The 10,004-nt window shown below is 36.5% G+C and overlaps 1 long non-coding RNA gene across 2 annotated transcripts; it reads right to left on the reverse strand.

The window, feature by feature from the left end:
• Positions 1-1,284: 1,284 nt before the first annotated feature.
• On the reverse strand, positions 1,285-8,741 carry LOC127801785 (uncharacterized). 2 transcript variants are annotated; one of them, XR_008023186.1, is made up of 2 exons: positions 8,623-8,741; positions 1,285-5,411 (listed from the first exon to the last, which is right to left on the reverse strand). It is a non-coding gene; the product is annotated as an uncharacterized LOC127801785 (long non-coding RNA). The 2 variants fall into 2 exon arrangements; XR_008023187.1 differs by having other exon boundaries at positions 8,611-8,728.
• Positions 8,742-10,004: the final 1,263 nt, after the last annotated feature.

Raw genomic sequence — 10,004 nt, forward strand, 5'->3', positions numbered from 1 at the left:
TAGGTGCGTAGGTATATTTTACCCTGCTTTTTATTTGATAAATTTTATTTTCAAATAAAAGTAACTTCAAAAGCTAGAGAAAATAAAATTTTGTTACCCTATAAAAATAGTGTTTTCAGAAATTTTCTGGAGAAAAAAAAATTTAGAATCAATCCACCATTTAGGTTCCTACAAATTGATCTTATTTTCAAAGTTAGAAAACAATTTTCTTAAGTTGGCAAATGACAATAATGGCATTAGCACCACCATGAATGAGAGATTATTTGATATTTACAACCTCAAGAAATGTTTTGTCGTTAGCATAGAATTTGTCACACATCAAGACAACAACAAAATATTTATGCAAATTGACCAATGAACCCAAGCCACAGGCGGGGCAGAGAGAAAGGCTGTAGACTCAGCCTTTTAACCAAATAGCATATAGCCCTAGTATTGTTCAATCCTTGAAGACAATATGACAAAAATGAGTTACAAAACCACCAGATCTTCGTCAAGTAAACCTATCCAACACCCCACTCCCAATAACTGTTAGTAGCAGGAGGCCGGAACCATCCCAAATCTCCTGTCCCAAAGAGTAAACAACGAGCACTTAAAAGCCGCAGCAAATAATATATATCGGGAATTTTTCTCTGCATCCAAGCAATGGCCCAGAAAGAAAACAAGAAAGAGGGCGATGATCTGAGGGCTGCAATCCGTAGAAAATGATGCACCTGTTTCCTCCTAAAAAGGCGAACACAGCCCTTAGTTTGGCCCACCTCATATGAATGCACTTGTCAGCATTGAGATCCTCCAACAGTTAGTGGCGTTGCTACTTTTCTAAGGGGCCCCATCGAGTTTCTTCCGTCCACACCCTTTCAGTTTCAGCTAGCAGACCCATAAAAATTTACTAGAAATTGAATATGGACATAAAAAGGACTCCTTAGGGTTGAAAACTCAAGTTAATTAAGCAACCCCAACCAGCTTATCTAAAAATCTTTGCCAATTTCTTCATCTTTGCAACACTTAATTATGTTCCCAACAACTCATTTTTTTGGAAACAGTAATCATAGCACCAATATAATCATACAATTAAGCTTTTCAACCACCCCCACAAAAATTTGAACTTAATGCGATCACTGGGCTTCACTAAAAAATGACATCTCATCTCATATTTCAAATAAGGTCATGATGGTAAATTGATTTTGAATATCTAACATTCCAGGGGCATTTTGGTCAAAGTAAAGGCGTTAGGGGACTGAGGTGCGAAATGATAAGAAAAGTGAGAAAGAGAGAGAATAAATATAATTAAAAAGGGGACCAACCTTGTTTTTTTCTTTCTTTTTTTTTAAGATAAAATTAAACACCAGAAAGACTAGGCCCACAAGCCAACGGAGTGACAGATTTTTGTGCTGTAGGGACCCACCCATGTTTTCATTTGCCAAACAGCTAGCAAAGGGGAAGAGAATTCCCTTCTAGTCAAATAAGATACAGATACATGCATCCACACACGATTCCGTCACCATTTTGGACACTTTGCTAAGGAGAGCTACTACTAGACTACTAGTGTTAAGAAACCCAACAGTACCTGATGTCCTCTTGTAGGCTTGGCACATGACTCGACTTATTTCCTGCAATGCAACTATATGCGCAAACTTGGTAGAAAAATTAAGACATTGGAGTGAACAAGAGGAAAACTGGGATCTCAAACATGCTCTGAAGGACATATTGGAAACCAGAGCCAAGAGAGATAGATGCCGTGTCATAAGAAATTCTAGGTGGTTAAGAATATAGACTTACCATGTAAAAATTGTTGATTGCATAAGCCACACAAGGGTGCTCCTGAAAAGTAGGTGTTTTCAGACAATAAATAACATCAATAAAATTCAATGAAATTTCTGATGAACTCAGCTTTAGAAACGCTAATTCAAGCACGTGATCAAGAAATTTGATAGACCTCATACAAAGACAAACAATTTGTCAAGTGCTTTTTTCAGTTGAATAGACTACTGCCCATCTGCACAATAAGCGTACAGCCTGGAAACCACTTGTTTGGACAGCGTTTGGGATACTGAAGCATAATTGCTAAAATGTACAAGTCTAATGCCCTCCAATGTTAGCAGCAGATCAAATCTCTATCACCTCTAAACTCATTGGATCTTTCATTAAGATTTTAATTCTTTTCATGAGCTTATCTTATTCTTCTGGCAGGCTAGAATGCATGTAGCTAACCGCAAATAGTCGGATAAAGGCTTGATGTGTTGTTGTCATCGTTGCAAACTTATCTTATTTTTGATATTGTGTATGCATATACATAATATACTAGATCTTATCGTATCTGGTCCTTGTCTAGTTGTCATCAAGTTGTTCAATTCAAGGTCAAAGCATACCAAAAAACAGAAAGAGTTTGTTATTATAAAATGACTATATAGTGCTTTTCTTTAAGACGCTAATACCTAACTGAATCAGGACAGCAAACAATTTAGAAAATCAATAGCTCAAATTGATAAACCCATGAAACATGGAATTAACCACAAACTGCTTTATTCCATTGGACAATATCATGGGATTCAAGGAGTTATCTTCAAGAGTACAATTATTTAGAATATGTTGTGGGGGTCACTACACTATGGATGGAACGATCACATCGCTGGTGGGTTTTTGCTATTAACCATGGTACCATGAGAACTAAACAAGTCAGCCCCAGAACCACTAGCTTCTACAAACAACAGGAACATGAAAAATTTGAAGTCTAATGAATTAAATCAACAAAATACCTTCAAAGGGAGGTTTTTCCATGCTACAATAGTTAAGAAAAAGTTCATGGCCCACCTTTAAGTCCATTGTTTCCAACGAACAGCTTAAATGTGAGTCAAGACTTTTGGTGTTCGATGAGGAATTATATGACTTCTAGAACAATGAGACATAAATGGTACTTCCATTTGGACCATGCTACTTGTACATAGAGGGCTACACACGAGCGCAAATGACCAAAATACCCCTCACCCAATTGCAAATTTACTCCCCCTCCCCCTTGGCCACCTCCTCTCTCCTCTCTCTCCCCTTCCCATAGCCGCCTCTAGTGACTGCCTATCACCGCCTTTGACTCCCCGCCTCACCTCTCGCACGCCAACCGCCGTTGCATCCTCCCTCTCCGCAGTGGGGAGGATGCAGTGGCAAGAGGCGAGGCAAAGGTGGCGAGAGGAAGGCGGCGACAAGCGGTCGCTGGAGGTGGCCATGGGAAGGGGAGAGAGAGGAGGCGACCAAGGGGAGGGGGAGTAAATTTGCAATTGGGTGAGGGGTATTTTAGTCATTTGCACATATGTGTAGCCCAAGTTGTAGCCCTCTATGTACCAATAGCATTTTCCCTTCTATTTTCCCTTCACTTTTATCACAGAAATGAATAACCACTTGCCTACCTGTTGTGTCACTTTTATCACAGAAATGAATAACCATTTGCCTACCTGTTGTGTCGCTGTTTAGGGAGAGTGAATAGATATTAAGTTCGTAAAAGGATGAGTTTTGGAAAGCACATTTTCATAGTCATAACATGGATTATAATAATTACATACCTGATAATGTTGACCAATATAGAGCCATCAATCTAATCCATCAATAAGACTGCAATTTAGTTCAGTAAATTGAGATTCAATCATTGAATCTTAATGATTGATATATACTGAATAGGAAGATAAATGCTTTTTTCCTTTTGTCTTGAATATCACTTTTGAGATCATCTCCTGAATGGATTATAACTCTTCTTTGACATAGCTTGAATCAGTGACCAAAATGTACCTAAGTCTTCTGTTTGTGGCTTGGGCCTCTGTGATTTAGGCCCCTTCCTCACTTTCCTAATGATAGAGCCCACCTGCTCCCCATTACTTACAAAAAAAAAAAAATGGGCCACTATGCTACTTTAAGGAAAGGTCAAGGTGGCTTTTATTAAAGATAAGATGCATGAAATGCAATATGTGGTATGACGGCCTTTTGGAAGATATATCATAGACAGATGATGGTGAGTTATTATACATGTAGTCAACCTCCCAGTCCCAGGGAGATTAAACCTTTGATATGTTTCTGTTGTTTTTTTAAGAGAAAAAAAAAAAATCAACGGCACAAAAGAAGGAATCCAGACACCAACCAGGAAAATTACAAGTGGCAGAACCCGTGCATGATAACAGATGAGGCAGGTTAAAAGTGGGCCAGACAGACCCATGCCCAGTTATCAGAGATCATAAAACAGATTATGCATCTATAACAAATTATCCAGGTAATTAGAAACAATTTGCTTTCAGCTGATACTACATGAAACCAGACTATGAAGTTTAAGGACACTAGCAATCTCACCAACTACTTTTTCTTTTTCTTTTCTTTTTTTTTTTTTTATTTTCATCTGCCGGAGGATGGGGGGAGGTTGAACTAGATTTTCCAGAAAAGCATATATTGGAGTATAGAAAATGTCAGAGGAAAACACAAAATAAGTTTAAAATATAGTTAAACATATAAAAGGAATTCCAAGAGAAGGGATGTCATTGAATGAATGTTCTACTGTACTGGCAAAGTTGTTAATATTACTTATCTTAGTAGCTAATAAGTTTAAACTACAATTTTAATTAACATCCAAACTTAAATCCCAAGACACCAACTTCCCACTTTCACGCTTCCATTTCCCTTAGGAAATGTGTGCACATATCAAACCAAATTTTAAATTTGCATCAATCCAATCATCAATTTATGAAAATAAGTGCCTGAAGGGCATAAATTGAAGAATAAATTATCTCAGTTCTTATCTAAACAACGTCAAGAAGTATTTTTAAGAGTAGAATAAATCATAAAACATGTCAGGAGGATTTATCATGACAAATCTAGATGCCAAATTTCAGTTTGTAAGATAATGAAGTTAGAACAAATATCAGTGTATCTATCAAAAAGAATAAATATAACATCGTGTACACAATTGTAGGATGATGGTTACAGTTGCATAAATAGTTATGCCCTCATATGGTCATCAAGCTTTGAAATATAAAGATTCTTGCCTGGATAAGTAACCATTTTCATTGCTATATGTGTTAATAGATGACAAATGTCATCATCCATCAACTACAAGTATTTTGATATATTCATAAAATAGATAACTAGAGCAAACAGAAAGAAGTGGACAAGAGATGTCTGCTGAGACCCCAAGTCAGATGGCAAGAAAAAAATTGTCATTATTGTCTAGCATCTCATATTTTATCAAAACAGGATGCACTTAGCCCCCTTCATCTTTGAGGTGGCAGAATATGCCAATCTAGAAAACAGGTTGTGGTTGTTCATAGTGTCAATAATAATAGCAAAGGATTCCAAAAGTTTTAAGGAATGTCTTTTACCTGCGTCTCTCTTGAGTGTCAACAAATTACTTTAGACTCAGCAGCTTGCTCTAGGTAACACAGCCTCTGAAAATTCATATAATGTTATCAAAAAATAAGTATCGGCCACTTGACCACAAGAACAATCTCGTGAAAAGTTACATAAAAATACAAAAACAGGGAAGAAGACTCTAGATGGCAGAACAAACAATCTGAAGCGTCAAACTTAGCATAGACAGGTTTCAAAGCTGAAAATTTTAAACATTTTTCTACAGACAAATCTGAAAAGGAAATAGACAGGAAGAAGAGGTCACAAATTTGGCTAATGTCAAATCTTTAACCATCAAATTATATCAATGCAGAGCCTGCAAGGCACCGTGAACAGCAATCTCATGTAAACTACAATTAGTACTTGACATCTTCCTTCAGGCATTCCCAGGATCCCAATCTAACTTGGAGAAATCAATTCCATATTTTTCTCCTATGCAGATTAGATAATGTATTTATCCAAATTCACAAGGCAGATTCTGTCCCAGATCAAGAAAAAGTTTTTCCTTTGCAAGTAAAGTTGTAGGAGCATATATAGCCAGGAGTGTAAATCCTCAACTTTTGGATAAGAAGAAAGAAGGATTTTAAGATCTCTAAATGAAGTTCCAAAACAGAAAGGGGAAAAGAATAACAAATTCAAACAAGTGCTGTCATGATCTCAACGTCTAGAGGCGGAGGTATATAGTGCAAGCGGCAGGGGTTACACGAGCAGGCAGTTAGGAGTTGCTAGCTAATTCTAGAAAGGGTAGCAATGTAAATAAGGTTGTGCGGTTGGCGAGAGTTTTTTATCGCAGGATCCAATATATAAGGACCTGCTTACCATGTAATGAGGCATCGAGAAATTGAATTTGAATCAATCTGAATTTCTCCCTCATTTGTGTCTTCTCTCTCTTCTCTTCTATCGGTTTCCTTTATTCTCTAGAATTCTCTACCGAATTCTTGAGAATTATTGTCAGATCTCCGAGGATTTGACAAACTCAACCAAGAAGACAAACACAAATCAAGAGACAAGGGAGAGTCCTCTCTCGACCAGAAGGGAAGGGAAATGAAAATGGTTCCTATTCACACTAATTAACTGTCATGTTGTTCACACAAAAACTCAATTATTGGAGCTTCTTTAAAATGGATCACATAATACAGAAAGGAGTTATCCTTTATGCATGCCTCAAATTCCTATAAGAGCCGTCCTAACCATGAGCACAAAAGATTTCCATAAGCAAAACAAACTTACCCACTGAACTAGAAAAAAAGGAGGGTCCAATTAGCAGTGGCCACTATAAATGTAGAAATAGTTAGTCAACAAACTCCCCAGTTCTTTGACACACAACATCAATCCAAGACTACTACCCCTCTCTTCCTCGACTTTAGAAGTAAGTAAGAATCAACCTAAAGGCAGCTGTCCAAACAACAATGGGTGGGGCTTTTGATTCCAGAGCCTCCAACAAAAGCTCACTCTTCTTTTTTGCATAGGACCTTTCAAAACAAGTGAACAAGAAAAGTCCTATTTGGGATTATATCAAAACCAAGCATCCTCCCTAACCAAAATTGGGATGGTGATATAACAAGCACGTTGTCAAAAATCAAACTCACAATCCTGGATAAGGTGTTTGGATTAATAGGACAACCGAGAGGGAAAAACAATTTGAAACCACAGCCTCTTTGTTCCTCGCAATACAAAAGAGATGAGGAATATCTTTGTAAAAAATAAAGATACGCCACCAACCAAGCCAATACCTCACTATTTTTGCACTACCTTCCATCAAACTTAAAATTCTAGAGGACTCTAACCACACTCCCATAATGCACTTACAAGCCCATCTCCATAAGGGGTCCTAACCACCCCAGTAGACCAGCCACCTTGATCACTTCCATATTTCTCTTAGTAATATTATAGAAAAAAAACTACCTCTCTCATTTGTGAATCTCTGCAATCATTTATCTAGTAGAGCCTTATTACAAAGCACAAGACTTCTACTACACAACCCAGATTCTTAATTTGGCAAGTACAAGTTATTCCATCCAACCAAATAATGCTTAAACAGTTAAACTCATTCCTCAACAATGTCAATTCTAGTGCAAATCTAATTAACAATAATTGTAAAGGTAAGAGTTAGGGACCAAAGTTTGTATCAAACTACAAATGAACATCCTTTAGGCATGATATGGAACTTGAAATCAGCATGGAAAAAGAAAGCAGGTATTAACACAATAAGGAATGAATACGAGAAGGAAACCATTTTGCTTCAAATTTTCTCTTCTACTAGCAGGATAATTTTATACATAGAAAAATTACTAGAATGATGTAAGGCTCGAATTTTTATAATTAAAAGAGATCTTGACAAATAGTTTTATTGAGAATTAAAGACTTTGATTCAACAATTCTAGAGCATTCATCTGAAAAAAGTAATGAAAATTTGAAGGGGAAAAAAAAATGTGTACAAATAAAATTTTTTTTCACTGATTTATGAAAAGCAAGGAATAGTCACTTTTATAACACTAACTCTCAAAGCAGGTAAGTTTTGCAGTAGAGTAGAGTTAAGCTGTTTTTAGATAATCTTAACGTTAAAAATCAATGCCAATGCCTGAGAAATCCATAAGTTAAAGACAGACAAGTATTGACACCAATTAATTGTGTAGGTTTGGTTGTTGCACTGCCCTGAGAATCCAGGAAACTAATGTAATATCACAACTTTTAGAAAAAGTGCCCGTTCAAGTTAATTTTCGAGCTATGACATGGGGTTTTGATTGTGATGCACTCCCTTCATTCAAACTCTATTTACAACCATGGCCAACAACTATGTAAAAATGGACTCGAATTGGCTCTTGTACCACTTTCAAAAATGGACCTGGATTTGCTCTTGTACAACCTGCAATAGCATAGGTTGTCACCCCGATCCCAAAAATGTTGGTTGAAATCAATTTTGGATTCAATACAACAAATATTTACCAAATCCTGCTCAGTAGGCTGCCAATATGGCATTCGCGTGACACGAGGGTAGAATAACAACTATTTCGTCTTATACTATGTTCTTCGTATGGATTCAACAATTTTCTTCCCTGCGTTACTGTTTTCCCTTCTCAGCAGACAAATAATACAGATGAAATGAAACAACGTGATCTTCATTTTCCAGTGGAAATTTTAGGGTTAGGGTTGCATTTTCGAATATATATGGTTGCATCACTAGACATGAAATATGAGAGAGAGAGAGAGGGAGAGAGAGAGAGAGATGGAGGCGACGATAAACTTCACCGGCGGAAGCGCCGTCGTCGCAATTGCTGCAACCGCTGCTCTGTTCCTCCGCGGATCAGCACGCTGTCTCGCTGTTAAGAGGAAGGGAAAGAGAATTCGGATGGAGATGGGAACTAGCGGATTTATGACTCTTTTTTATCTTTTAATTTAATTTTTTTTATACAAATACATAAAAATTAACAATTACATAAATTTTTTCATTTCAAATAAAAATTAAAATATCTCTTAATATTTTACAATTTGTAGTTGTTGTTACTCGAATATAATAATTAAAATTTGTTTATCTAATTGTCGATGTTCAGAATTGATCAACTATGATTCGTCAGCCCGTACTGATAGAATGATCACTCGCTTGTTATCGTGGTCAAAGCTCGTATTTTAACAATTATGCGACCTAGTTGAGATACCTTCAATCTTAGATCCATTGGGCTTCGAGAGGTTGGACCCAATCATTGGGCTATTTCCGGCCCAAAACAATCCAAACAATAGCCCAAAGTGGTCAAAAAAATGCCTGTAACACTAATAAATCTCAAAAAATCGACATACCTTGGTAAATAATAAAATTGTCTAAGAAAAATAACTTAATAAAATAACAGTTGCCCGGAATAAGCTCGATCCACTATTTGTGAGAGCTAATGTTGTATGGAAAAAGGTGGTTTGGGAGAGTCCATTGCTTGGGACAATTGATATGTTCCTAGAGAAAGCTTTTGCAAGGTATAAGGCATTTAGAAGGCGTGTAAGGATTTTTTTCAATTGAGCCATCCAATAATTAAGTCATAATAAGTCATCATGTGATCTAGATGCAGAGAAAATGCATGGATGAATATGAAATTGTAAGTTGTCTAGGATAAATGAAGGGGTTTCCTTGGAAGAACTATGGATGTGTATAGTTGTGCGAGTGCTCGAAAGTGAATGTGGAGAAAAAAAGCTTATAACACGAAGGGTTGTGTTAGGACCCTATCCCTAACTAATATTTTATTTTGAGACATAACTGTAAATTTGTGGAGAAATAGTAATGAATGAGATGAACATAGACAAACTATCAAGTAAAACAGATTGCATGAGGGATACTAACAAAATGTATTGGGAAATTGAGATAAATGAGAGAGAAATCTGACGAAAATTAGGGGGAAATCATAGAGAACAATATAGAGAAATTAGATATTTCAATAAAGTCTTTATAATTTATATATTGACATATGGGCATGAGAGTTGTGGTTCTTATATATAAGCAGTCCATAATTTTATAGAGCATTTACCGCGCCTCCACTACTAATAATTGCTCATTTATACTTAGTTTGGTTAGTTTTTTTTTCAACAGTGTTTAAGTTGTGTAATAACGTTTAAGTTAAGTAGTATTTAAGCTAATAATGTTTTTGGCA

This window comes from Diospyros lotus, chromosome 5 (genome assembly GCF_014633365.1).
Source record: "Diospyros lotus cultivar Yz01 chromosome 5, ASM1463336v1, whole genome shotgun sequence".
Lineage (NCBI taxonomy): Eukaryota > Viridiplantae > Streptophyta > Magnoliopsida > Ericales > Ebenaceae > Diospyros > Diospyros lotus.